The following is a 25,147-nucleotide window of genomic DNA, read 5'->3' as shown; positions in this document are numbered from 1 at the left end:
AATTTGGGAAACAGTTTCGTAACTGATGATAAAATTCCAATAATTGATAATTGTTACCATATATGATTACGTTGCAATTTGTAGTCATTTTGCTGATCGGGGATAGATTAATTGGATAATTCGAACTTTTTTCCAGTGACCTTTGAATTAACTTTGAGTTCGACTGTATCAGTAAAATTTGGAGTCAATCGAGACCAAACTTTAAGAGCAATGTTGAATTTACCACCACATGTGCTTTATTTTGGAATGCAGCGTACAGAAAGATTTAATGTTTGTGGTTCCATGCAGAGCCCATAGAGAGATTACCTCAGCGGCAAAATAAAAGTGAAAAAAGGTGATCAAAACCCATTGTCATTAATCCTAGAAGAATGACGATCTGAGAATCCTTGCCGAAAATTTTCGAGTCATCTGTCGCTGGTGTCTCCTTCTAGAATTATAAGGTACCCGCTCGTTTGATTACTGGTAGAATTTCAACATGCGATTTGTATGCGGATCATGGAAAATATTTTGAGCGTTATTACTTGCCATAAAACATCGTGTGCTGGTGAGAGAGACTTCAATGGCGTGATTTTGAAATCCGTTGTCCGTCTTAGATAGGAAACAATCACTCGAGAATGAAGACATTAACCATACTGGATGTCGGCCATCTAGAGAGATTGAGTTTCAAATTCTTCTCCATATCCATCTTTGCAACCATTTTTTTAAAGTTAATGTGTATGTGCACGCTTCTAGTATTAATGACGCCTCCCGACATCGTAAAATAAATTTATATCCACCCTTAAATCTTGAAGCAACCAACTATAAAACAAAAGAGTATATACGCGTACTATATACGATGGCGATGATACGCCATCTGTCATTTGAAAGCTTCCCTTTCGTCGTAGATTTACTTGAACTAATACATCAAAAACCCAATGTCACTCGTTAATTTAAGTAAGACATTCATGAAATATTTACAAATTTTTTTTCCTACAAATCTACAAATATATTCATTCTTAAAAGCATTTCGATGTATTTATCTTGACTGAAACTAATCACGCGATAATAAAAATAGTGAAAAGGTCCATTTGTTATCAATGGTACTCGGCAGTAAAAACTGAATATCACATTAACACTGTATTATCATTTCATAAGTTCTATACCAAGGGTGATCAACTTTTAGGAGAGCGCGGCTGAACAAAAGACTAATTATACAAAAAACTATAACGTTTTCAATGGGAGGAAATTTATTTCTCAAATTTTTTTAAATATTGGGCTTTGTATTCGTTTTGCCTAAATTTGAAAAAAATATATAAAATTCTGGAGATGATTTTTGCACAGCGAAAATAACTTGCCATAGTTGTTTGAAATGCATTTACTTATGATGTAAGAAAATAAAATCGAAATGACATAGGCTCTACTGCTACAGCCCTGTCAGCTCCCACCCCTCGCTGTAAGAGTCACGACGTTAACTGATGGGCTATTTGGGCAATGGGCAGTCATCGGTCAGCTATTCATCTGCAGCACAGTTTCCCAAACTTTTTGTTTCATCGCCCCCTTATTGAAGAAGTTTTTCTTTCATCGCCCCCAACACAAGGTAACCCATAGGATCCTGTGTTATACCAGTAGCTTCTATCGCCCCCATGGACCATTCCATTACCCACCTGGGGCGAAATTGCCTATTTTGGGAAACACTGATCTACAATGTGTGAGCAAGACATAATATGTGAAGCACGTGGGGAAAAAAAATTCCTCATTTATTCTCAGCTTTTCTAAAATATGGGTTTTGTTTTCGTAGTATGAAACTCTTACCATCTTGATGAGAAATCGACAGCATGTGTATATCCGAAAGCTATGCACAGCAGAGATGAAAAGTCTTTTCACTTCTATGCCTAACACCAATTTTCATGTATCTCATACACTTAAGCCTACTTGGGTTTAAATGGGTGGGGGACTTACTGATAAGAATTAATACTGGATATAGGTCGATTGTCTCTCCTAACGCTCAATGATTTTTCAGAAAAAAATGAATGAATTGCCCTCACCTCAATTTCAGAGAGACAGGTCGTTTGCCCTAAGCTCCTGATTTTTTAACATTGCGGTAAACCCTTCTCCATCACTCTTTTTTCCATTATAATATGCGACTGCTGATAAACGTACAAAGTGGCCATAACAAGTTTTATCCGAGATATTTTTTAAATTATTTCTCGGAGTTCTACTCATACCGTAGAAAAAAAAATACTGCATTTTTTTCATTAATCTTCATTTCTGTGGATATGGCATTCGTTTCCATTAAGCACGGGGAAAAAAATTAATGCTCTATTTTTGAATCATAAATTTACAAATATCGCAAAATGAACGAATGCATTAATTGGAGATGTACAAATAGAAAACGGTACAAGAAATTTTCTCAATGCGGAATAAGTTTATAACCACGTGCCGGTAAATAGTCTCTGGAGACAAATTATCCACAATGACTCCAAAAGAAAAGCGATGGGATGTATTTTGGAAAATCAGCCAAGATCGAAGATTTGGAACAGATAGATTACGAAGATCGGAATAACCAGTAGAAAGTGGGGGTGACAAATCTATTGCCTGAAACATGTAAAAATTTTTACGTACGATTACTTAAACAACGTTTGAAAGTTTTGAAATCTCCCCATCGCCTAAAATAATGAAAATCAGACGGGGGATATATTGACCTATCGGCGGGAACACGAAAATTCAAACCCTTCCATTTTGGTAGCAATTCACGGAGCACCCTTAATTAATTCCTCCAGTCAAAGACTTTAAACATAAAAATTCTTTTAAAATTCTTAATGCTAAAATATCAGTTATACAGAATAAGGTGTTTAAAATTCACGAATAAACATGAAAAAATATTGAAATAGACATTTATGGCAGGATTTTTTTTAGTAAATTTAGTTTTTTTCAACATCAGGGTTCCCACCCAGGCAAAAAATGATGATATTCTCCAGTGCCGTACTAAGTTGAAGTACAGTCGAATACCGTGATAAAAAAATTCCAAGGGTCTGTAGAAATCACTTCGTTATAACAAAATTTCGTTACAAAGGAATTCTAGGTTTTTCGCGTTGTTCCTATGTAAACTTATCTGGAGGATTAGAAAAATGTTCGTTAAAACGAGATTTTCGCCATAACCGTATTCGTTAAAACGGGATTCGACTGTAACAGCTTACGTTTCAATATACTATCGAAGAGCATGATACCAGATCTCATGCGTGCTCCTAAGACTCCTATGAGTACCAGGGCCTTCCAAACTATGCCTAGATGGGCAAATGCATTAAGATGGCTCTGGTTTTATGGGCAGTTATGCTGAATTCTGAAATTTTCTCACAATTTCCCACCACATATATTTCACCTGAAAGATTCATATTTTTTCACACCTGAATTTTTTTTTACAGCTCTCAGTGGTTCTTAGCCACTTGACACACACACACACACACACACACACACACACACCAGGGCCGTCTCAAGAGTACCATGGCCCCCGGGCCAAGTGGATTTTGGAGGCCCTACCTGGTAAATCCTAGAAAATTTCAACCGGATCTCATTCTTGTGAGGCCCCTCTTCTCTTGAGGCCCCCGGGCCGTGCCCGGGTGGGCCCATGCGTTAAGACTGCACTGACACACACATGGCTTTCCTTGGATCGGATTTTCATCTATACCCTCTCAAAATATCCTGGGACTACCGCAAGAGGACATTAGACCTTTATTTAAGGAACGCTATTGTAGAGGGCTACAAAACTGATTTCGCAAATTCAAACCGGGCTGCGAAATGCTAAGATGTGAGGCCTCTTTCTGTCGAAGTGACGTGCTTCCAAAGAAATGGAAATGGGACTATCAAGTTGTTATATCCATCGTGAGATAATATTTATACCATAAGATCCCCTTTTTTTCACGTAAATGTAAACTAGACAGTATGAAAGTGCATGCATTCGGACAGAAATGGCGCCAGTACATACTTCTTAACCATTTCCTTCCTTTTTTAGAGAGAAAGCCGGAGTTTTTCAAGTATCTTTTGAATACGACACAAACACAGCGGAAAAGGTTTTTTATTTATGTACTTGAATGAGAAGGTCCTTCTCCTAAACAAACGTCAATGAATGCAAAGAGTCTCACTTCCTTTTGGGTATTTCTTTTCCTCCTGAAAAGAATGAAATTACGATTTTCCTTGAAAAAATTCTTAATTTCCGAATTCATTTTTACATCAATAAATTTATTTCAAACTTAAATTTCAGTACAAAGTTTTGATCAAAGATACAACATCCGATGAATTTCAATTTACTCATGATATTTGATAAATATCGGTGAAGATCTGAATAGGTAACTGACTAGAATTGTATTTTTGGTTTCCAATGAAAGAGTCCCTTAACTCGGGGCGTTGGAAGTGTTTTAGACACATGGATGCTCGACTTGAGTTTTACGCAGAAAGTGTTGATTTATAAATTAATTCTGGGGGTACTTTGGCCCATGCTACCAAATACTGCGGGTGCTCGAGCATCCACAGCACCAATGGCTGCGACGCCACTGCCTTAACCAGTTTCCCAACCTTTCTGTTCCATAGCCCTCTTCATCAGAAATGTTTTTCCTCCCATCGCCCCCAACTCAAGTGAACCCATAGGATCCCATGTTGAATCCGTAGCTTTTATCGCCCCTCTGGACCAGTCCATCGCTCACCAGGGGGCGATATTGCCCACTTTTGGAATCCTTAACTATATGATATGATTCCGCATAAACTAAAAAGTTAATCCGAAGTCGTTCATTCAAAAAAGATGGTTGAATACGATACGTATTTTTAAAATATGTGCTTTGGACGGAGCTCTCTCAGATTCTTGAACGGGGTGAGGGGTTTTTTCCAGGCTAATATTTTTGATTGCCACCAATTCAGTGAGGTAGTTTCTTGCAATGATTCTATGTAGGGTCCGTCTCAATAAATATTATGCTCCTTTCCCGGGCAAATTGATATTCACTGCCTACATACTTGGCTGGAAATGTAACAACTTACATATTTACACAATTACCTTAGAAAATCCTAGTAATACTGCACCAGATCTCATCACGTAGGCTTCTGTTAGCTGTGCACCCTGTGTATACCCCATGTTCTGGCTCCAAACATCTATCTCGGCTGGGGGGGGGGGGAATTTAGGAATACCGCGGGAGAACATAATGTAATTTAGCAATGAACACTATACAGTGCGGTGAAAATTGATGGTTTGCGACAATCGGCTAAAAGACCCACTTTGATTTTTCCTTCGAGAAGGTACAGTATTATACTGTCTTTATTTCCTCCTCTAAGGGTTGATCCCGTTGAAATCGGTGGCTTTCTAGGCCATTACTTTTTGGTAGGCTTTCTTATTAGAATTTCGACGGGTCGCTGTGTAGAATATACACTACAATGCGAACAAAAAATAACAACAACATAAATAATAATAATAATAATAATCGCCAACGTGTCCCATAGCTAGGGCCCCCGTGAGGCTGTTATAGCCTAACATACGATGTGGAGCCTTGGAATTATATTTCGTCTTATACTGACATATTCGAAAATTCACGTATCTGCGACTTTCACTTCCAACTTTGAAGATACGCACATCTCCAGACGCAATAAATGCACCAAGGCCCACACAAGTCTCGAATCTATTATTATTGTTATTATTATTAACAATAATTAGCGGTGGAAGTAATCTTCCTCACCCATCAATCGATGTCTCGGTTCTCCGAGCTCCTGGTTTGACATTCATCGATCCATTGCAACGAGAACGTTGACTTTTGACCACGACACAAACGATGCAAGAAATACAAAATTAATAACTGTTTCAATCCTTGTAGAGATCAACAAGCTGAAGGTGACATTGAACGATGAAAAAGCGGTTTGCGATAATGAAATGACCTTTTGCGGACATCTCAGATAAATTTTGGCGCCCACTTGGACAAGAAAACATGACGCATGGGCAATAACTGTAATCTAGGATTAGAACATCCCAAAGTCTCGCTTACTATTTTATCTACGATCGCGTGTACGCAAGGCGATAACCATCAGCAGGGGCCTAACGAGAGGGGGGCAACTGCCCCTGGCGGTAAAATTTAGGGGGCGGCAGTTTTAGGTGGAAACAAAGAACACCCTGTTACAAAATTATATAATTTTAAAGGTGTGGGGATGGCAAAATAATGTTTGCCACAGACGGCAAAAATCCTATTTACGGCCCTGCCATCAGTTATCCAAAAAGAGATTCATATAAATTGGAGAAATTGCGAATTTAATTCTATTCACTTCGCAGTGAATGTAAAGCACAGCATTAATTATGATCTGAAGGTCCCATTTTAGTCAACAAAATGACATACAACACCACTTGACCTAGCAAATGTAACACCATGAAGTAATGCATTAAAAACGAAGATGTGTGACATGTTTGCAACAACATGTTTTGCACCAATAAACTGTGGAATGCCGTTAATATCACATGGTCAGCAATAATGTCACGCAACTTATGAGTTAACCACTAGCACGTTATGAGGCGTCTCTCCGCAGATAGCACATGGATCTTCAACACGATACATAACGATGGCCCAGTGCGAAAACCTCGTATCCCAATTTTTCCCGAAAATAAGATTTTGTGTCGCGGAAAGTAGACGTCGTATCTCATCAACCAGACAAAGTAGCCTACATCATTACTAATGAACGTAGAGCGATGTATCGCTAATATTATGAACTTCGTAGCCCCTACCAGAAGTTTGCAGTTTCTCCTTAAAAACTGAAGCAAACTGACTTACGAAAATTTTGCACACTAGGTCGTCGATAACATCAGCATTCAGGCATTTGCCGTTTCAACTTCAAAACATGGAAAACAAATGGCAGCACCAGTACAACACGAATCACGCAAAACTGACAACATAATGCATTAGGGTCGCACGCACACACACAACACGTTATTGTATGTACAAATTCGTTAGAAATTCTCCCGAGGAATATTTTGTGAAGTGTATTTATATACGGTTTAAGTAACAGTAGTAACTAGAGCTGTGAATCGATTAAAATTTTTAACTGATTAATCAAACAGTTTTAATTGATTGACCAGCTGATTAATCGAATTTTAATTGAATATTTTTTGTGACCACACACGTATAATATTAATAGATGCTATGAAAATATATTTTAATCATTTCACTCACCTATTCGGTAGATTTGAACAAATTTAGGAATAGTTAAGAAATTTACGCTGCCCGCTTGAAGCAATTAATATGATGGACATAATTGCCAAAACCTGTAATTTGTTCACATGGATCTTGTCGTTTTTGTTTTTAAATTGGTTATTCTAGGTTACTCACTGATTGCGAAACTACTTTCGATCATTTTGTTGCTTGCTTTCCTAGAAACTCCTCACGAATGGTACTTGTGAGATGAGTTGATGCTTCCAAGAATACAAAAAAACTACAGTTCATAGTGGAGATAATAAATTTTGGTATTGTAGTCTAAAACTCTGTCAAAATGAAACTGAAATTGTTTTCTTTCAATCGAATTTGATAAAAATATTGATTCAAATATTTTTAAATATGGTCACTTATCTAAAATGTTCTCTATAGAACATGATTTATGACATCAAATCCTGTTTTTTCAAACAAAAATCAAGTTAGTTTACAAACCTTTAATAAAAATTTTAATGATGAAGTCGATTAACTCAACTAAAATTTTCAACTGAGATTAATAATTGATCGATTAATCGATTAATCAGACCAGTCCTGCTAGTAACACATGATAGTCAGCTCTTTACTTACATAACACTTTGTATATTCAGCTACCCAAAAAACATATCACCTAGTAAATAACGAACATATCGTCTAGTAATAAACGAAGTTTTGAGATTCAATTATTAAAATCCCAACGACAAAGACGAACACCAGACTCTGTTTAGACTTTTGCGATTTGAATTTCAATGAAAAATCGAGAAAAAAAACTTGGCTTTAATTCTTTCAAGTTTTTCATTCCACGTAAACAACCACGTACAAATATAAAGAAAATTCGAGTAAGCACGAGTAAATTATATAAGAAGTATAACATTAGTCTTACGTCAACGATGTAAAGGATGGGAATGGGAAGAAGTCGAAGAAATATTAAGGTCATAAAAATTGTCTACAGGTTAAAACCCGACACTCAGTCTTTCTTTCAGTCTTTGATGTCTTTTACACGCTAAGGTCTTCTTTTTCCCCCCTTCTATTATATATAAAAGTTCCCCAACAAAATTAATTAGACTATAAATTCAACCAATTTTTTTTTATTATTATCATAGTTTAAGTAATGGACGGTAGTATCTAAGCTCGCCGCTGTCTAGTTCGTTGGAAATCAATTTATTGAGAGGGTCAGCCGCCACCACCACCACCACGCGCATAGTACTGACATACTTCTTATTTTTTTTTAAAGGCTCGTCCCACGTAAAAGAAAAAGATATCTTCTCTCTCTCTCTCTCTCTGAACAGAAATCTTCGGCATATAATCGAATGTATTTCACCATTAGCGCATGAAATATTTAGATTGGATCCAGGAGCAATATTTATGGAGAAACATGAACCTCTTCTATTTCTTTTCTGTTATAAAATTTCCGTAAGCGATACAGTTGGGGAAGAGAGAGAAAGAGGGTACAAGAGTAATTGGCAGCATACATTTTTTGTTACGTGTTGTTTTCTATTATATTGGGCGTAAAAATACTTTGACCTATTCAGTGCATTCTGCAGCTTTAACCCATTTTTGACCGCTCTTTCAATTCGTGATCGAAGTAAAAGACGTCTCAAGACATGGGCTCACCCAGGAACGGCTCGGAGCCTATCTAGAGAAGAGAGGACTCACATATATAATTGAAGTTTAAGTAAGGGAAGGAGAGAAAAAGTATATATTTCAAAACACCGTCTCTCTCCTTCTGTTATCAAAATGTGAAGAAAAGCTGACTCCGCCTACCGGTAGTTGATCTGACAGGTTGGGAGCGGATGGAAAGCATGTTCTCAGGAGAAGCAAAGTTACGAATTATCTGGGCTCGTCATTGCCGAAATAAAAGGGTTTTAAGGAGACGAGATATCTCGTCATTACCATTAAGGAGGTTAATCAATAGTTTGATCAGAGCTGAAGTTTCTACACCTTCTATTCAAAAGATGCGCTCAACGAACTCTGCAAGAGTTTTTTCACTTTTCTGAGAGAGATTGGAAAAGTAATAAATATTTTCAAAATTAGTTTTTGAAGATGTATAAATGGCTATAAATGCGAGTAGAAAAATCAGCATCTTTGATTCAAAAACGGGACAGGAAACCCTTTCACTCAATAATAGAGTGAAACTTTCTACAACGAAACTCGGTATAACGATAAATCTCTCTACAACGATATTTTTTCAAATCTTGTTTGTAATACCTATAGTTTAAATGTTATACTCCTCTCAATACAACGATATCCTTTACTACGATGAATCCCTCTATCAATATATTTTGTTACAAAAGTTACAACGAGATTTTTTCTATATTTCGCTCAAAATTTAGAAAATTTAATTTAATTTAATCAAATTTTTAAAAATTAAAATTTAATTTATAATAAATTTAATCTTTTAATTTTCATTTTGTCAGTCCTCACGATGGCGCCTATCAAAATCGATATTTTGCACCACCTGATCACCGAAAAGTGTTAATAAAATTGTTGATATTGCTACTTTCTGTGTGAGATGCAGAAGCGCATTGCAGTAAACAACCTTATAGGGACAATGCATCTAATTCAATTTTATCAATCATCTAATCAATTACAAATTTTTTGCAGTGGATAAATACTTACTTAAAATTAATTTTGTGATGGTTCTAACAACACTGGTTCAGAAAAGATGTCAAGAGAAAACACAAATTTAAGTAGCATATTGTGATAATACTGACTCTCGATATAACGATATCCCTCTACAACGATATTTTTTCTTGGTCCGCAGAGTATCGTTATATCGAGGTTTCACTTTAATTCATTATTGATGAATGAAGTATTTTCACAAGCTGATTATACGCAGGAAAAAAGAAAATTGCAATTTCCTGTAATAATTAGTGAGTTGAACGTAACCAAAATGAGTTTTATTAACTTTCTTTATTTCTTGAAGGAAAAAAAATATGTGTAACTTGTACGAAGCTACGGCTTTACTACGCAAATTTTTTTACTCTGGTCTTTTTTCCTGGACGCGGCTGATACTTCATATTCCAGCGGATTATTTATCGCAAATTATGTTTGGTGATCACCCGATAAAGGGCAATTTAAATTGCACTGAAATTTGCACTGATACTGTGCCGCAATTGCCACTGGTCGGCTGAACTTGGTTTTCTGTGGTTCCCAACTTCAAGGCGCGAATGCGAGCCGATCTCCCCGTTAAAAAGTCTCGCCACAGAGAGCAACAGGCCTACAACGTTACAAATATTCAATCATTACACTTCACTCACAAGTTGAAGTATAGATGGCAGCACTGAAATATCATACACAACACTAGCTACACACTCAGACTGTTAGGTGCACTCACTTTGTTCCAGACTCTGCCACGAAGCTGGGCTGGAAGAGATCTCGGCAACGGGATAAGTCCGGTGGCAGAGACCCTGGCGTTCATTCATTCATTCATGCCGCAATTGTCATAATACATACAGAAATAATATTGGGTTTGAGCCATTCCAATGTATTTTTGAGCCCTCTCACAATATTTCTAATGACTACCGCCTATGGATATCATATGTTTCAGGGAGTCATATGATATTGCTCAATATGCTATCAGTTCAGGGTCTTTTGACGCATGGATCCACCCAGGCACCGCCCGCGTGAATAAAGTGCATAAAGGGTCAAGTGACAATGAAATTCGGTACTATGATTTGTGACGGCTAAGTAGGAGCCCCACAACATCACTTCTCCCGGGAGTTCATGGTGATGTTAAGATGGACCCGTCTAATGTGATAACCTATGTGGCTCTGATGTTTCACACAAGTTATATTATATAGTCTTTTAAATCACCCGATGTTGCAATTGCTTTACATAACACAAAATCTTTGAGGTATCCTCCACAACCAAGAACAACATGATTCGAGATCTGGACAATGTGGAAACACGCGATCATTCACTTGACCATTGGTGACTTGAAAAAGAAAACTCCCCAATATAAAGTGGAAGTTTATTTAAAAGAGGAGTTGAGACACCATATTTGTTATAAATGTGGTACAAGTGACGTTCGGAGCATGGCCTGATCTTTGGCCTGTCACAAAACATATCTAGAACCACTGGACGTAGGTTTTTGAAGGAAAAATGTGGAGATGTGTAAACCGGTACCAGAAAGGCGTAAAACACCCTCTATTGGTTTAAGTGCGGATTCAGAGGGGGGACGATGGGGGCGATCACCATTCCAAACAGCCGAATAATATCTGGAAAATTTGTTTGTCCCGTACAGTACGGGACGATCAAACGAACTTACAATTCGCTCCTTCCGACACATCACCCCGGATCCGCGCCTGTATCGGATAAATTTGTAATTCTTTTTATACATATTCACACTCACACACACATTAAGCACATTCTCTGAATAGTTATGTACATAAATTTTAGTATTGATTGGACTATTGGTTAAAGCAGCAGAATATTCTGTACATGATATATCCCCTATTTTGCACCCACCATGGAGAATTCTCGTCCAGATAACGCCATCTTTTTATTTGCAAATGAAAACTCGTGAAGTTCAACATCTTTGAAGATGCAAGATTTCCTGTCATAGGCGATGATGAATCAACGAGGAAAATTTACTGGTATACATGACTACCTACGCATAATGTCCGCTGCTATCTTCGACGAGAGATAAGAATTCTCTCCTGTTACAGGAGAACCCCCAAAAATTCACAATACCGATGATTTAAATAACTCTGCTATGTGCAAGGGAGTAGTAGTGGTAATAATAATCGTGTAGATTCCTACTAGATATCACTCTTCAGGGAGTACCGCATGCGGTCTTTACATACTTCGCATTCACTATGATAAGCATCAGATTTAATGCATGTCCTGTGTGATACGCAGAACTTTATGCGCTTGTGGATATGGAGGGAAAGCAATAAGATTCAAGCTTGCAGAGATGGAACGTGCCTGTGCCATATGGAGGACACGTAAGACTAGCATGAAATATGTATTTTTGTGTCCTTGAAGAATGTGTATGTAGTTCAGAGAAAAGGACGCATCTCAGGCTCTGTGAATTATGAAAAGTCATTTTGCTAAGGGTCGTCGAATTACCTAATTTCAACAATTTAATATTTTCCCCCCGCTTTTTAAACAACTTCTGTTGTATGTATCAGATGTAAATTAATTTTCGGAATAGCGATTGATTTTTTTTTTTTTATTATTTGAAAAATTTCTACTTTCGCCCCCGTTATCCCTTTCTGAAATTTTAGCGCTGCCTGAACTTGAGTGTTCAGAGTAAAAAACTACGGAATTTTTTTTCAGGATTTTGGGGAGAATATTTTTAGCAACGGTGGTAGCCGCTGTGTGGGCATTCGCATCGTGAGGGATTCGCATCACGAGTACTTGGGTTCTAATTCCATTGGTGGCAAAGGTGGTGGTTGGCTGAAGTTGGTTTTTCATTGCTTTCCAGCTTCAGGCGCTAATGTGTGTGTGTGTGTGTGTGTGTGCGCGCGTGTGTGTGTGCGTGTGTGTGTGTGCGCGTGTGTGTGTGTGTTGATTTCTCCGATAAAAAGTCTCGTTACAGATCTTACAACCAATAACAAAAATTACGGTACGGGACTGGATATTGTTTTTTCTTCCATAGAAAAATTATCGGTACGGGAATGCCTACGCCCTCCCCCTTCTCCCGAACCTTCGATTAGCGAAGAAAAAAAAAACAAGCCAAATAGATGTTCAAAAACCGATGCTCTTCTCACAAACCAGGACACCTAAGCAAAGATTGTGATATATCCACCCCCCCCCCCTTTTTCCGAAAGAGTTAAATTTACTAAAGAGTTAAAATTAATCGAGAAATTTTAGAAAGAGGCAAAAATCCCCTGGTGTGAGGACCCACCAAAGATTCTTCTGACCCAAGCTGCAGTATATGAGGCGGGGGCCCATGACCATATCGATTACTAGAACATTAGGACCGTTAAAATATATAAAAATACGTTGACTACACAAATTTGCATCACGGCTATCAAAGAAACCTCTTCGTGCATTTTGCCTGTTGTGGCCTTGTATTTGTATTTGAAAGCATTTCTGTGGAATTTTACGTATGTGTGTAGGTAAAAGAAAATTGAAGCATTGTTGATGAAAAAAATTAGAAAAAACGAAAGTGTCAATTTTTTTTATATGCCTTCGTCGAATGAAATGAATGCCTGGTTGAACTTCTTATTACATGGTTAAGGCATGTCGGGTAGTGATTTCTCCAGCCCTGATTGACTCACAATGTGAAATATTCACATTGCATCTCACAAAATTCAGTGCAATTCTTAAATGTACTAAAGAACAGTTATTTTACATAAGGTATATATTCGTAGATCTTATTCAAATTTGGAATGAAAATTTAAATAAAAAAGGTAAATTGAGGAATTTTTCGTTTATTTTTTAATTAAGATAAGAAGTAGAAACTCTCTGAAAAGAATCGATGAAATAATGTGAAAATTAAGAGGTCATATTTTTTTGTTTTTAGGTCATAAATGCTTACATATTTTTAAGATTTTTAGGTCATAAAAATCCGAGCCCTAGTTTGAGGCTGTCATACCCTTGGAATTTCACGGAAATACTGAAACTTTGCTACACAAAAATACTGTATTTTCTTCCGTATAATCCGCGGATTATCTGTTAAAAAAAGTGGTTAAACATTAAAAAATGCGGACAATCTGCAGAGAATGATGTTATCAGCATGATGAGTCTGAATTTGAAGGATTTTGATTGAACTGCAAATTAAAACTGTAAATAAATTGCATTAATTAGCTTACCAATGGATTGATTATTGAAACACAAGATAAGTAATTATTATTATTTTTTTTCTTATCTTGCGGATAATACGCCGCTGCGGATTATATTTGGTTTTATAACAAACTTTTTTTTTTATTTTTGGTCTTATTAAACTTTATTTTTCTTTCTTCAAATTTCGTGGATTATATGCAAGAGAATACGGTATTAACAAAAAAAGGATAAGGAAAACAACGTAAATGGGGGACCCTCGGAATGGGCCCCCGTTGTCCCACCGCCCATTAAGATCTCTGTCTGGTTACATTCCATGAAAAACTTGAAAATAAAATGTTTAAGGCCGGGATTATACTCTATAAAAGTTTATTAAAAGCTTTTTTATAAAACTTGAAAAATCCCACCAATAAGTACATGGATTACATTTGAGCAAATTCAACTGATGATCTTATTGGTTGCATTTTTAAATTTTTTAAAATAAATTTTCCAAAACTTTGATAGGGTACATTATTCTACACTATCAAATTTTGATAAAAATTATTTTATCAAACTCGAAAAATGCAGCCAATAAGATTATTGGTTGCGTTTGCTAGAATGTAACCGATGGGATTATTGGTTGCATTTTTCTAGTTTGATAAAATAACTTTTATCAAAATTTTATAATGCAATACCGGCCTTAGGCTAATATCATGGACTTGCATCCGACACCCCAGTCGATTTTTGGCGAACGAAAAGTCATTAAAAAGCTCTCTCACCACTGTAATTTAGTTGCCAGGCTAGAGTATACATATACTGTATAGGCCTATAGTGTTTCCTCCAGAGAATACACGATTAACATAAAACATCAAACACTCATTACAGAATACATCACCGAAAAACACGCAAACAAACCGATCACAGAGAAGAAAAAATAAGGTTAAAAATGGGAACAGAGAGAGGGCTCATTTCACGGCGAAGTCGATGTTTCTTCAATGTAAATTAGGCAAAACATGAAAACATGAAGATAGCACACGCAAACATTAAACACGAGACTCAAAAAAAAAAAAAACATGCCACACTTAATATGCAACAAAACTGGATATGGATACCAAATCGAGAGCAGAAAAAATAATAGCCATCCACACGCAAAAATTTTCTAACATGTCATACCTAGGAACACGTAATTTTGGTATTTACGAAAATAGATGCGGTAAATTCGATAACCGCCATTATTGATGAATAAATAGGAAGAAATAAATAGGCCCTGAAAACAAATATGAATTTTTTGGAACCTATTATATATAGCGCTTTCTGAGACATTGGCATACGCAGGAGAGATGCGCGTGGGCCCCGTGTTCAAAGTGCAAAAAGGCAGCCAATTTTTGGATGCAAGCATGTAACGATCAAAAGAGCATTGGAAAAGGTCGATGAGCGATGTTAAAATTGACCTGCAGTGTGTGTGAGCATGTGAGTGACCAAACCACCAACCACTATACAAGAGAGAGGAAGAGAGAGAGAGAGAGAGAATGTGAACGACTAAGGGAGTGACCTAGCTAGTGGGCAGTCATGCGAATGACCAAAACAACGTGCAAGCATGTGAATCACCACACTGTCTGAGCTATGAAGCGGGGGGGGGGGGGGTTGTGTCCTGCTCTTCGGTGTTCAATGTAAATGATCAAAACAGTGTGCAAACATGTGATCGACCAGAAGAGTAACCTAGAAAGCAATAGATCAAGCCAGTGAAATAATGATCAAGAGAGTACTAAAAGAATGATCTAAAGAGTTATGAGCATGAGAGGGCCGAGACCAGAAGAGTAACCTAGAAAGCGAAGGACTAAGTCAGCGAGCAAGCAAATGGTTGACCAAGAAAGTGAGTAACCAAGCACTCGAATAAGGAAAAACCTAGCGAGCAAGTGGTCATGTCAGCGAACGATAAACACAGTGAACCAGAGCATTTTCAAGCATGTGAGCGACGAAAAGAGTGATAGAGAAAGCGGAGAATCAGATCAGTCGAGTGACCAAAAGAGTCACTTAAAGAGAGCGGGAACAGGTCTGCGAGTGATCGTGAGAGTGACCTAGATCACAAGCATGTGATCAACCAAAAGGATGACCTAGAGAGCAAGCGCCCAGATCATTGAGCGACCAATAAAGTTAAATAGAGAGCAATGGACCAAGTTAGTGAACCACCAAAAGTGTGACCGCGAGAGTTTTTAAGCATAGTTTGACCCAAAGAGAGCGGGTCAGTGAACGACCGAAAGATTGATCAAGAACGTTTGCCACCACGTGAGTGACGAAAAGAGCGACTTAAGGACAGAGGCGCTTACAGCGACGAGAGAAGGTGGGACTGAGTGGTCTACATACAGGGTGTTTCTAAATTCATGGGACAAACTAAGAGGTTATATTAGACTTCTAAACAATGATTTTTGGTCATAGAACATACGGTCGAATCACAATAGCAGAGGCGATAGAGGGTGTTTTCACAGAGTGCACAACAACACTTCCCCAAAAGCAAGTATCGTATTTTTCTGACGAATTTGCTGTAATATGTGCAATCAACCATTCGAGAGTAGGAGAGTATCGTAATGTAGTAGGCAATTTCATAGTGCAAACCTTGGTAATGCAAATTCTACCACAAGTCATCATACCACTTGATCATTATTTGGCGCAGCATAACCTTGATGGCCCTTGTACCGATATAAAAACTCCAATCCAATCCGAAAGTGCATATACACCCTCGAATAATTCATAGCACATATGACAACAAATCCATCCGAAAAATATGATATTTGTTTTTGGTGAAGTCGTCTAAAAGCACCCTCTACTGCCTTTGCTATTGTGATTCGACCGCGCATCCTGTGATCAAAAATGCTTGTGCAGATGTTTTACATCAGTGTTTTTCAACCCTTTTCAGCCCGTGCTCCCCCCCCCCCCGGACAGTATTTTCTTCTCGCGCCCCGAGTCTTACCCAGCCCCCCCCCCCTCACCTGAGATTCCCATTCAATTGAATTCAACCAGAACTAAATTTGCAATGAACAAAATTTTGTACATACGACCCATCTCTGGGACACTGGGCCCAACACAAATCCCCATTGGGAAGGAAGAGAGAGGGTCAACCCAATCAATATTCTAATTATATATGGAAAAAATAGGTAACTATTTTTTCCATATAATAATCATTCTAAAATACGGAACAATCCAATGAGCCCACACAATAAATGCTGGATCCGTGTCTACCCTGGGCTCGAGTTTAATGAGCTTATTCATGTGAGGCTTTCATGCATAGCACTCTCTACATAATGGTCCTCAGGTAGAGTGTTCTGAGGCCCCATACTTATCTGATACTAACAGCTTAGGAACCGTTCAAGTATTAGGTAAGCAAATTTTTAGCCATTTTTGATCCCCCCCCCCCTTGTCAGCAAAATTTTGTCATCAGCTCTGCCCCTCTGAATCCAACTCATATTTTCATAAAGGGTGGTTGATGACGTAAGCATTATCCAACCCCCCCCTTGTCATCAAAAGTCAGCAAATCGGAAACCCCCCCCCCCCCATCGATGATGACGTAATACTTGAACGGCCCTTTACATATTTGTCTACTTACACTCGAAAAGCATAGCGCCAGATCCCATCATGTAGGCTCTGTGGATATGAGCAGCTCTGCTAGATTCAGAAAGTAGTCACATTTTTGCCCACCATATTTCACATGGAAGCTTTATTTGCCCACAGTTGTCTGCGGCCCCCCTTCACGACTTGTCGTGGCTCCCCCCCCCCCCCCTTCATCTGATTTTCAACCGTGGCCTCCCTTAAAACATCCCAGGACTGCAAGGGTGCCATATGGCCCCAGGATAAGAAACACTATCTTACATCATCTCTCAAAGTTTGACCCATGAATTTAGAAACGCTCTGTATAATGAGCGTTTATATAAGACAAGGGGGCCCCCCCCCCTCCCCAAGGTCTTTAAATTTGAGGAATGAGTGGTCAAGAAAATTAGACTAGAATAGGAGAAGGGCGGCAAAATTTGTGTTGCCCACAGGCTGCAAAACCATATAAATCCGCCTCTGTAATATGATACCAACAAAAAAAAAATTAGAAGAGAGTCTATTAAACATCCATTACCGGTATCATCCAATAAAGAGAAAAAAAATTAAGTAGCAAAGAAAAAAGAAGTACGTATATTTTCTAAGTAAGAGGAATTCTGATTCGATAATCGCCATCTGTCCCCGACAGAAGCAATTTAATTGTGATTAAGTGACGGGTATTTAGCACCAAGCTCGACAATTAATTGTCATCAATAACGTTTCTTTATGAACGTTTCCAGCGTCCAATTAAATTTCATACCGTCCAATTTTTCTGCGTTACAAACGTGGCGACCGGCGTTACCCCGTTTCAGTCCGTGGAGCAGCAATTAAGGCTCTTGGAAACGCCTTTGGAATCGTTGATAAGACTCTGTTTATATCTAGGCATTTTATATATATATATATATACTACAAATTCCCTCTCTAATATATATTTTTTTATTTAATTAGAGACATGCGGAAATTAATTAGAAATTTGCGACGGAAACGTTCTTGTAAAAGTACTTTCTAGAAACTAGCGGTTTCCACAAATTCCTTGATATTACACTCACTGGAAACGCGTTCACGGTGATTTATTGGATCGAAATGAATTTTCCGAATTCACGGAGGCCATTAAGAATGTACCGATGAAATTAATTTCTGTAGCTATGTATACATTTTTTTTAATTCCTAATTTAAGTTCTTGATAACGGAAAGATTCAACTCTTAAGGGGAATAGTGTTGGTCCATATTTTTTCCCTACAAATTGATGGTTATGCCTGCGTGTTTTGAACGAGGAAGTTCAGTTGTACTGCTGTCACAGGACCGCTTTTTCCAGGCGCGGGCCCGGTGGTGCGTATGAACAAACTTTACATTCCTAGATAAATTATAAGGAATGTTATAGCATCGTGATTGGTCGCAATGAGTGATGAACCATTACGTCACTTATAGGGAAATACTTGGTGAAATTTACATTTGGTGAAGTTGGGTGCCGGCTTTTTTTTCTTCATCTATCGCAGTGGTTCTCAACCAGTGCTCCACGGAGCCCTTAGTGATCTATCCGCACTTCCCAGTGGCTCCGTAACCGCTCAAGGAAAATAAAATAAATCAGTAAATATGATACACACAATAGAAATAAGCTCCAAAATAGGCTCCTCTGTAGTTTCATTTTCTCACGAAGTTTTTTTCGATTATTTTGTTTTAAATTTCATTGTTTCGTTTTATCAGTTTCAAAAAAAGGTCCTTTTTAAAGGCCAAATAATTTTTTTTCAATGAAGGAATTTTCACTAAAATCACTAAAAAGCGCCTAACGAGTTATTTGGCAAAATTCAGCTTCGACAAAAGCTCTGTTCCTCGCGTGACGTCTTGATATCTTTCTTTCTCCTAGTAACCAATCACTGCGTGCTAACGCCTCTTGTGTTACTAAAAATGTAAGGATTGTAATTACGTGACCCGATGCGTCTCTACAATTTCGGGCCACCAAAAATGATTAAGACCCCCCCCCCCTTCTTTTGCCTCGATTTTATATATTTTGTGGGAAAGAGAATCGGCATCCATTATTTCAGAATACAAGAACCTACCTGTAACGGACACTCTTAGGACCGGAAATTTTGTCCGCTAATGAAGAGAGTCTGTTAATTGATAGTAATTAACAGGAGGTGTCCGCTAATGGGGAAGTGTCCGTTATGGAATGTTCCATTGTATAAAGGAAGAATGAGAAATATCCTTAGAAAAAAAAATTTAGACCCACATTTTAAAAAATGTAAATTAACAAAAAAATTCAGCACTTAAGGTAATTTAAAACTAGTTAGAGGAAAAAAATTACCGATACTATAAATGATAATTTCAAACCCAATGAAGTAAAAATAATTGAAAGAAATAATTTAAGCACCAATGAAAATTCAGTATTCACATGAAAGAAATGATTCTAGAATTAATGAAAATTCAGAATTCATAAAAGAAAAATATCCAGAATTGCTGAAAACGCAGAATTAAATAGTACCTTAAGGAGATGGGAAAAAAATCCAGAATTAATTAAACTTTGAAATTAATGCAAGAAATAATTTCAGAATTGATGAAAGCCTCTAATAATTTACCGTGAGTGTGGGGTGGGGGCCACAGAGCACAGGGCCCAGTGCGACTGCACTTGACGCACACCCCCCAACAGCGGCTCTACAGTGTACTGCGATGACCACGACATCCTGGAGTCTGGATTCTAGGCTGAAATCTCATTTCGGCCTCAAGTGAGGAGTTTCCACGGCCCCTCTAACGGAAAAAAGATCTATCCTGGGCCTCAGGGATAGAACCCTGTCAGTCTCCGGCCTTCTATAAGGAGAGGGGGCATTGCACTGGAGTACTAGAAGTTTGGAAAAATCGGAAACATTATTTTTATCTTCATTAGTTAGTTAGATTTCCACTGTATTGGAATATACAGAGTGAAATCCGTGAAGTGTATTGAGTGAGCAGGGTTTCTCAACCGGCTGTCAAACCAGGCCAAGATTAATTAGTTGTTTCAATTTTCCTCAATTATCTCCCATTAGTAGTGTGTATGTCTGGGCCTTACCACTCGCAAAAATAATTCAATCGAGCCGCGGGCTTCCAAAAGGTTGAGAACCACTGGGGTTGAGTACCTTGTGAGGGGTACCTTCAGTTACGAACATACAATATTCGATAAAGATGCTTACCCATGTGAGCAACTGCAATGAGGTTGGGGCCTAAACATTTTTTAGAGATTCCTTAATTTCATCTTAAAAAGTTTTTTTTTTTTAGGGTAAGGCATTAAATCGAATTACCAATAATGAAATAAGATAAAATACTGCAGAATCCTCTCTCTTATATCCCAGTCAGGGTACAAAATCTGTTCGTATTAACGAAAAAAGTTTGGATTCGCGGGGTCCGTTTTTTGACATTCTGTGGATATTCCTAAGCATGAGACAAGAAATATATACTCTAATAGTTCCATTCTACCTTAACCGTTTTAGCGAGTTCAAGGGCCCGACGGCTCAAAAATGTTTTTGGGGCATCTTTTCGATTTCCTAAAAAATATCTTTCAGCGATTAAACACTGGGTAAAATTACGAGTTCCAAAATGAAATGAAATATTGAAGTGAGACGAAAACGTTCAACAAGAATAAATGTTTCCAAATGTTCGATGATACAGTTAGGACCCAACCCTAACTCCTTACGATCTTGAAAAGCATGAGGAAAAGTTCATTTGACATTCAAAAGTACGAGCGCTTTAATGAAACTAGCGGAAGCTAACAAAGATTTTACAGACTGCATCGTGAACAGTGTTTGTCGTGTATGTAAAATTATTTTTATTCTATAAATAACACATTTGTATTGGTTATTTCTTCAAGTACGAGTTTTGAAAGTGTGGGAATGTGTGCAATTAATTGAAGACATGTCCATTATTCTAAATTGGAAAGTTCTTTTCAGGATACGAGCAACTTTTAGGAGCAAATTATATTTGTAACTCGAGACAGTTACAAATTATATTTGTAACTCGAGACAGTTACAAATTATATTTGTAACTCGAGACAGGGCCGTCTCAGGAACCCTCGAGCAAAGTGATTTTTATGAGGCCTCCATAAATAGGCGGCCAGAAATAACCACCAGCTAATTTGAATAATTGCTCTTGAAAATTGTGTCTAGATCTCCTCATCATGAGGCCCCCTCGACAGTTGGGGTCCCCTTGCCGCGCCAGGATAGCCCCATGCATTTAGACGGCACTGACTCCAAGTACTACTATATTATGAATAAAATATTATGAACCCCCCTTTTTTATACGTAAGATACATAATATTGAACTCAATCTAGTTTTCCCGTAATCACATCATGTAAAGGTATTTTATGACTTTGGTACCAAAAGAATATAGAGTATATTACTTTATCTTCTTGATTGTTAAACACTGAAAAATTGATTGCGAAAAAGAGTCATAAGATGGATCTGAAATGCAAATTACTATGACATTCATTTCCTGACTTTCATGATGGAAGAGACAAATTCCCACATTTTCTTTTATATATGAAAAGAAAAAAAAATTATGTAATAAGAGAGAGAGTTTTTAATTTCCAGACTGATGAATGATTTTTCGGGCTAAATGGCCCGTTTTTGTCTCCAGTATAAGTTTGAGTATTCACATGACGTTTCTTCAATTCCAGTGATTATCATCATCAGATGTTTCACCACTGGAAGCGCTTCACCGCTACACCAGCGAATAATCAAACTTGCGACGTCTTTTTTTTTATTCCCAAACCCATTCGTCATAAACTACTGCCGTAAAAATGTGACCAGATATTTTTCAGATGGATTCAACGAATGAAAAAGTTTTTTTTGTAAAATTTTCAATGATGGCGTGTATGAATATTCTTTCCTATCATACAGTATTGTGATTTATCCAGCAGAAATCAATGTCGGAGTACAAAATTGAAATCAAGATCCATTTTTAAAGTACAGCATTTACTGCAGCGATGCATCGAGGATGATATTCAAGGAATCAGGACATGCGCAGAAACATTGCTGACATTCGATGATATCTGCATAGTTATCATCAAAGCTATCGGGTTGTCGAATCTCTTTCATCAGCTAAATATTTGCATGACTTGTCGTAAACATGAAAACATTATAATTGATTTCAAAATCTATACGAATATAAAAATAAAATTTTGAAGGAACTCACCTAAAGGTTATCCATTAAAATATCTCCGTGTCTCACTATTTTTTTCTGCTCTTGAATTTAACCAGCAATTTTTTTTTACTGTTATCGTAATTAAGAGGAGGTGGAGAGACAGTTTTTTTGCTAATTAGCAGGTTATGTCACTAGATCTGATGCATCTCGTATCACATGTCAAAAAAAGAGACAGAGAAGCAGCTGTTTGTGCTGTTACATTGGCAACTATCCTGAAACTTTAAGAGTAAAAAAAAAAAATAAGAAAAAAGTTGTTGCGTAACTTTTTCTTTTTTCGCTACCTTTTATTAAGAGTTTTTCTTTCAAAACTTGCGGTAGAAAGGAACGGACCACTCATAAGAGCCGATGGTGGAGCCACCTCATGAGAGATGGAGGAAACCGCCATATTTTTAGATGGAAGACATTCCTCTTCACATCTACGTTACGGTAAGTGTGATAAATGCGGTTATTATGCATAACCGCCAAGCATTTTGGTAATTTTGATAAATTTACCTAAATTTTATCACTTTTACCGGTGATTATTCATGGTACACAAGCGTCGCGTCGTTGGTGAACATGATAAGTCATACTATATGATGTGCTACAGATAATTCATGCAAATGTATTGTATCATTATATCGGTGTACGACCGAAAAATTTGTTATCATTATATCGGGTTCCAATATATTTATCCCCCATACTAGACTCATTAGGAATTTTTTTAAATTTATCAAATTTACCAACGACGCTTGGTAAGTATGCATAATAGCCGGTTATGGTATGCATATAGCCGGTTAAGTATGCACATAATATCGTCGTATAAACAAAACAAGGCCTGTTTCTGAATCAAAAAATAGGGCTTTCATAACAAAAAAATAAAGATCGACATTTTCTTCCATAATGACGTTTGAAAGGCAGTCGGATGCCTTAATTACAACTAAAATGACCTACCAAAAAAAAATTGACACAAATTTTTATTTGTTATCATGATTTTATTTTAATATTTTTATTTTCATTTATTGTTATTTTCCTCTTATTCCACTTTTCATCATGAAGGAAGAAAACTTAATGTGCATAATGTGGTAGATCAACCATTTCAGACTACACGGGCCAATAACTTGAAAACAAAGAGTGACCATATAACCTGTATTTTACGAGATATATCCCACACATAATTTTGGCCGTCCAAATTTTTTTTTAAAAAATGTCCCGTTTTTTCCCTATATATTCAAAGACACTCAGTTGAATTTTTGAAATCAAGAATTAAGATTATTTTCATGACTTATAAATAATATTATGAAAATTATGACAGTCATATTATTTTATCGTATATTATTCATATAAATTTATCGTATATTATTCATATAAATTTATCGTATATTATTCATATAAATTTATCGTATATTATTCATATAAATTTATCGTATATTATTCATATTAATTTATCGTATATTATTCATATAAATTTATCGTATATTATTCATATTAATTTATCATGTTATTCATATTAATTTATCATGTTATTCATATTAATTTATCATATGCTATTCATATTAATTTGTCGTATTAATTATTAATAATAGTCAAATGAATATATTCACCTCACATATTTGTCAAGCATATACATTTTTTGCTAAATTGCATTTTGACTTGTAGTCAAATTTTCGGTGACGCGATTTTTCGGCAATTTTCTTGCCTTTGATAAATTTTTGGCTTTAATTGGCAACTATACTTGCCTTTGACAGTTTTTTAGCTTTAATTGGAAACTTTACTTGCCTTTGACAGTTTTTAGCTTTAATTGGAAACTACTTGCGTTTGACAATTTTTTTTAACGATGTCCTGTATTTTTATGAAAGAAATGTGATCAGCCTAGGTATTTATCGTGTTGTGTGTATTGATGTCTTTTTTACCGGAACAGCTCTAGCGGGACTAATGGAACCGGGCAGCCCGTAAAACGATATGTCTTATATGTATTTGTATTCAAGAATGTTTTTAGGCTTTTAATAAATGTGGATTATCTCAAACTACCATTTTATTTCCATTATTAGTAGCTTTCAGCCTAAAAACTTAAAAAATCAACTGAGATCGAAATTAATCCATCGTGAAATTTTTTATCTTGGAAATGTGAGAGTTAATACTGCACATCTTCTAAAAAAACTACGAATCTTTAAATTTAAAAATTTAGAAACCTTGAATTTTCATTTGACTATAATTATACCGTTTCTTGTAAAATTGCCAAAATTAGAAATTAATTCTGTAAGTAATTATCGAGCTATTTTCTTATTTATCATTTAATTTTTCAGCTTACAGGTGATTTTTATGAGCTCAAACGACGAAGACTTCACTTACAGCTTATCTCAGCCATTTTCACCCTGTTGCTCACAAACACAACAGCGCTCACTGGAACACCCAATAGTGTTCCAGTCGATTCTGGTTACGTCTGATTTCGTACTCAAAGGGAGTTGATGGGCAACTCCATTAAATGCGGAATTCAAAAATTGGCATTATGCAGATTTGAGTTTCAGCATAT

At 36.9% G+C, this 25,147-nt stretch overlaps 1 protein-coding gene across 2 annotated transcripts in view; it reads right to left on the bottom strand.

Moving 5' to 3' along the window:
• The window catches only part of LOC149078755 (protein Wnt-5b-like), a 256,727-nt gene extending 233,861 nt beyond the window's left edge, over positions 1-22,866 (bottom strand). Inside the window, exon 1 of one of the 2 annotated variants that reach the window (XM_089240862.1) lies at positions 22,630-22,866. The gene's annotated coding sequence lies outside the window, so the exon portion shown is untranslated. The remainder of the gene's footprint in view (positions 1-22,629) is intronic. The other variant, XM_089240861.1, reaches the window with a different exon arrangement.
• Between the last annotated feature and the right edge of the window lie 2,281 nt (positions 22,867-25,147).

The sequence above is a fragment of the Pholcus phalangioides genome, unplaced genomic scaffold, assembly GCF_987345545.1.
Source record: "Pholcus phalangioides strain wild (caught in Gottingen) unplaced genomic scaffold, Ppha-v1.0 ptg000013l_1, whole genome shotgun sequence".
NCBI lineage: Eukaryota > Metazoa > Arthropoda > Arachnida > Araneae > Pholcidae > Pholcus > Pholcus phalangioides.
This window is presented reverse-complemented; position numbering and strand designations above follow the sequence as displayed.